This window comes from Halyomorpha halys, unplaced genomic scaffold, assembly GCF_000696795.3.
Source record: "Halyomorpha halys isolate HHAL.00 unplaced genomic scaffold, Hhal_1.1 Scaffold1821.1, whole genome shotgun sequence".
Lineage (NCBI taxonomy): Eukaryota > Metazoa > Arthropoda > Insecta > Hemiptera > Pentatomidae > Halyomorpha > Halyomorpha halys.
In genome coordinates this window covers 10,286-16,319 of record NW_027106499.1, presented here as the reverse complement: position 1 = coordinate 16,319, position 6,034 = coordinate 10,286, and positions in this window count along the sequence as shown.

Below are 6,034 nucleotides of genomic sequence, written 5' to 3'. Positions count from 1 at the left end.
CTATGTTTGAAATCTATAGTTACTGTTATACTGTAATTTATTTCAAAGGTTTGAATAAATTTTTTACTTAAAATATCAAATAATAATTATTAGATCAATTATGGTTTAATTATGAAAGGCTAATAAATATGAATAGTTGGATGATTGAATAGCTTCTGTGACAAGCTGTCAAATGACCCTTTCGCATGAACGGGAATAGGTGTGTTTGAGTTGGAAAGCCCGATCCGAACTCGAATCATTGGGGATGGATGGTTGCTATAGTACATTGTAAACAGTGTTTGTTGCAATTAGGAATACCATTAAAATGAGGACTGCCTCTCTTTAGAGCCATTTAAATGGCGGCCGTCTCAATTAACAGCTTCTATTGACACTCTCTTGCCATTAGGTACTAACATAAGGACCAAGCCAAGCGGGTTTTCGTTGTCGAATTTGCGTAATCACTTAAGCAAGCGGGACTGATTGGGCGAAACGCCTTATTAGTAGTACTGTTTAATCATTTAATTGTTTAACGGCGATTAATTATGAAATTTATTTAATTAACGGCATTCTTCAAAAAATTCTTATTCATTTACTTCAATAACTGATCATTTTTTACGTTGTGACTCACCAACACACTAGCGAATTTTAAATTAATAAGAAGACAATTGTTTTGTGAAAAACCATATAAATGTTGTAACTTATTGCCAAGACCTGATAAAAATATTATCTTTACATCAAACATGTGAGAAAATATCCATTCCGAATCGAAAACGTAAATACAAAAAAGGTCTTGTTTGAATTCTATAAGAAACTGTATAATTAATGAGACAAAACGGAAGTTTGAGTTTTGTACTAATTTGATACACTCGTTTATCAAATTAGTACAAAACTCATACTTTTTTAAGCACAGTCATCAAAATAAACAACCTAAATTGTCATGATGTTCGTTTGATTAGTTGATCATACATCTTTTGGTTAATCTTATGATACCTCATTCACAGTCCCGCTGGGAACAAAACTAATGGAACTATTATTAAAAAACAAAAAAATCGAAAAGTTGAAATGTATGTACGAATCACACGCTCGAAATAGGATGACGTTTACATCTATTTCAAATTGGCAACCTCTTCTTTGTCTAAAACGTTCGTAAACATTTTTTTTAATGATTTCCAGCTTTGTGTTACGAGCCATCGCATAAAATAGAAAAAACCGAAACAAGAGGGAAGTAGTTACTCTTCTTTCTAAGCCTCCTTTTTAAAAATACATTTAGGAAACGAAGATAATAACCCTAAGTAAAAGAAAAAATACGTTCCATTCCACTTAAAAGTTTTTCCAGCTTGCTACATTTTTTCTTTGAGCACCCATCTTATGGATTTTCTTATTATTTTCATTATTCTATAAAATCGGCCAAGCGTTTCAATCTTAACGAAGTTCTGGTTAACACGTGACTTATTTAATTTTTATTAATCCTTTTTGTAACTCCTTAGCATAACTCGTATGAAGTTTGGAGAGTTCTTTAATATTTTCTTATAAAAATCAAAATTAGTAATGATGTATAAAGGAAAAAATTAATAGTGTATATAGACCTATGTTTCTAATGTTATTAGATGAATAGACATCTTTAGTAAGATAATGGACTATAGTGCTTGTAGTAGATCGTTAATGACCGCGCTGGCTTCAATATAACCTTTTTTAGTGTAGATAATGAAAGAAACTTATTGGAATGTTATCTTGATGTGAAATACGTAAAACTCTTTAAACTAAAATGACATTTTATTCTTCAAAGGGGAAGTAGACCAAAACTAAGTAAGTTGACCACGCCCTTGGAACTAAGGTTTACTTTGAAATTAATATAAATTCTGCCCGTTGTAATCCAAATTGAACTGGGAGGTGGGCCGTGATAGGCTCCCATACCTTTGCTACGCCCTCATATTTCATCGTAAAACCCCTTTTTGGCGCCAGTTTCCTTAGAAGTTTACCCCTACAATATTAGTCCAAACTTATAAAAACATTAGTTAGTATAATTTTAACTGATATAAATACATATTCTGATATATATAAATATTGTTCGTTTAACTATATATAATCACAACCAGAGTAGGAACAGTGACTTGATAGAACAACTTCAGTAACAGATCACTCATCCTAGCCTTCTAAAACATCCCAGGAGGGGATATTGGACAACCAACATGAAAATGATACAAAAAAAAAATTATGAATTTAAATTTTTTAGATTCTGCAAAATTATTTTATTGATTTTTTTATTTCATTTTTTATAATTAGAAGAATCGTTTAAGCTAGGGTTGGTTGTTTATTGTTATTTATTACGAAGAGAAGGGATAAAAATTATAGTATGCTTTCCAAGAATTCTTGCAATGACAGTGCAAGAGTATAGCTCAATGAGCTTGCGATAGTTTCCTCAAACTCATAATTATTTCTCCACCTTTATCCATTCTTGAACCCGTTCAAAGTAATAGTTCATAGCTTCCTGAGTTTTCCCTCCAAATGAGTTAATCCAGCAATTAGGAACTTTCCCTCTCCTGTCCTAGGAACAACTCGCCGTCTAAATTATGCATGGAATTTGTAACTTTATAATCGAAGTGTATAAAACTTATTACTTACACCATTGTTTCACCTCCTGCTATTCTGTATTACATAAAACTATGCAGATAGAGGAGGATGTGAAATTGCCCCGATCCTATTTATTATGAAACTTGATACCTAAATGCTTTGTACACTCTCATCTTTATAGCCTTGTTAAGACTTTCCATTATGCTGATTAATTCTGAAAAGCTTGTGGGTAGGATTATTGGTGGCGGAAATTTCATTCAATATTCTCTTAGCAGTTTTTACCTGAAATAAATTATTTTTTCATGTTTGGACTGCAACATAAGTCAAAGGAGACATGTATATAAATATTATTTATTCACATGATATAACCATACTATAAATGTATAATGGGGGAATATTAATTACAGTCAAAATTTCTTGATGATAAAATGTATTTTTCACGGTTATGAAAGTCTTGTACACTTCTAAAGCGCTTCCAAATTGAGTTAGAGTATCGGAAAATTTATTTGAATGGATTCAGTTTCAGAAAAATGCATTTTAGGAGTCTCAATATTTTCAACGAAGCTCCCATTATTTTCACCGTTTATAGTAGTTTTAAAGATATCTTTGCAGTTCTTTCATATTGATCTAAGGAATTCAAACTTTATAAGTCAATTTGTATTATGTTAGAGAAGTTCATCTTATAAATTTCGAAGTTTTTCTTCCTCTTCCAGCCGGAATTTTCTCAATATTTAAGCATTTATTTCATCAAGTGCTCGCCAGAGAAGAATTAGCTAGATTTTAATGTGCCCAAGGATAGGTTTTTCTAAAGAAAAGGATAGGGACAATTACTAGTCTTAATTTTCTACTTCAAAATTTTACCAGTGCACTATTGACAATAGATGAAAAGGTTTTAATGTTCTGTTAGATAAGTTGCACCCAATTACACAATCATTTTTAATTTCTTAGGTTTTAAATTTTAATTCACGATTTCAAGGTTTGAAACTCACGATTATTTATTCAGGATATTTTTTGTTGCTTGAATTATTTCTCGAAAATAAGAGTTACTTAATTTATATAATTTAGACTCACTAGACTCTAAAACAGTTAAAAAAGATCAAACTACTTTCCTCTCTTTTCTCTAATCTTCATAACTTTAAAGCCACTGAAACGTTATTGATAGAATATCAGTTTGGAGGAACTAAAATGATATAAAGGAGAGAGAAATGACCAACTCTGTTGTTTCTCAGACAAGTCCAGCACGACAATGTACACATTTGAGTCAACTGATCTACTCAGTCAGCTGACATTGAAGTTGATACTCACTCAGAGCGTAGCTTGATATATAATACATAAGAGGGAATACAGTTATATATAAAGCGAGGATATTTTTTGTACAGAAGGGGATATCCTCGGAGCGACCGGGAAGAACGTCCATGAGATCCCACTGAAGCAGGAGAGGGTAACATATGTAAAGGAAAGGAGATACCCACAGGCACTACGTCACCACATCCGGGAGGAACTCAAATGTTTAAAACGACAGGGAATCATTATTGTTAGTACATCTCCATACAATAGGCCATTATGGGTTTTCTCGAATGCCTTACCCATAGTATCCAATAAGCAAATTGGACGATAGGTTGACGGGTCTTTCAGTCTTCCCTTACTCTTCTTTGGAATAAGTACGAGGCGCTGTATCTTCCAAGGTTTCGGGATTGAGCCTTCACGAATACAAGAACTGAAGAGATCGATGAAAAGATATGGCCTTTTCCTGAGAGCCACATTCGGAATTCCGTCCAACCCAGGTACCTTGCCATGTTGTAGGTCCGAGGCGATGTCCTCTAACTTCTCCTGCGTGATTTGTGGAAAATCCGTCATATATGTATTATCTATACATTCAGTAGTATTCGCCTGTTCAGGTAATAGTGTTCTGACAATACTGTATCGTGCCTTTACAAAGTTTCTTAAGCGCTATTTTGTAAGGTCTATCCCATTGGTCTGCATCTACCTCATCACTGAGTTCTCTCCAGCACCGTCGTTTGCTTTCTTTAATGGCTTGTCGGAGGCTCCTTCTATCTCTCCTGAACTCTTCTTGAAGCACTGAAAACTCCGGTAGACGTCTCACTCGCTGGTAACGTCTTCTTGCTTGGTTGCAACACCGGCGAAGATCGCCAATAGTATCTGTCCACCAGTACACTGAGGAATGATGTTTGCCAGGCTTTGAACGGGTCATAGCTGTATCACAAGCCCCAGATATAAAAGAGGTCAGTATGTGCGCCTTTTCCTCGGCTGGCCCTTTTAATTCATACTCATCCTCTAGCATTAAAGTGAATGAAGCGTCATCATCAGTTTTTGTATTCCAGCCATTAGTCCTCCATCGACAACTCTTCTTTCTTGTAGGCGTATGTAGTGTGATCAATATAGCCTGGTGATCACTGTTTGTATAAAATCTACAAACTTCCCAAGTAGCGATCCGATGCATGCGTCCACTGACAAACGTCAAATCAATGATTGATGATCTTCCTACTTATGTAAACGTCAGATTTGTTCCGGTGTTCATAAGGATCATATCATTTAGTTGTGCGAAAGCTTCCAGGAGAACTTCACCTCGTCGATTTGTTATTCTCCTTCCCCATTCAGTTACCCATGCGTTGAAATCACCTGCTATGATAGCTGGCTTATGGCAACTAGCCTCTAAGACAATGCGATTCAACAAATTTGCAAAGTCTTCTATTGTGATGCTGGGATAGGCGTAGCAGCTAAAGATGTACATGTCATTGATCTTCGCCCATACAAAGCCGGAGTGCAATGTAGTATTCACTTCCTGAATAGCTTGGGAATTACAGGCCCACACAGCAGCTTTACCACTCACTTCGGATACCCACGGAGTTTCCATCTAGATTTTTATATTGTTTACAGAGTATAGCGACGTCGATGTTCTGTTCCCATACTGTTTGGTAAAGGAGATCTTGTGCAGCTTTACAATGGTTCAGATTCAGTTGAAGTATTCTCATCTGCGATGTTGTTAGACTTGCATCATTGTTCCCAATGCTGTACGGAAAGCTGGACACTTACTACTTCCACTGGGGTCATCGGCATATTCTTTTCCCGCGCATAATGCGCATTGAGGTTTCTGGTTACAATCACCTGCTTTACCACAGTTTCGACATAGGCAGGTCCTATCCTTTCTAACACAATTCCGGGCTATGTGTCCGTACTCCCAGCAACGGAAACACTTTAGAACTTTGAGTCTTTCTCGTATACGGCTTACAACCAGTCCTACTCGGACCTTTCCATGAGCTATGATCTTCCTTGCCTGCAGAACCGGAAGTAGAGATCGATGAAAAGATCTGGCCTTTTCCTGAGAGCCACCTTCAGAGCCACATTAGGAATTCCGTCCAATCCTGGTGCCTTGCCATGTTGTAGGTCCGAGGCGATGTCCTCTAACTTCTCCTGCGTGATTTGTGGAAAATCCGTCATATATGTATTATCTATACATTCAGTA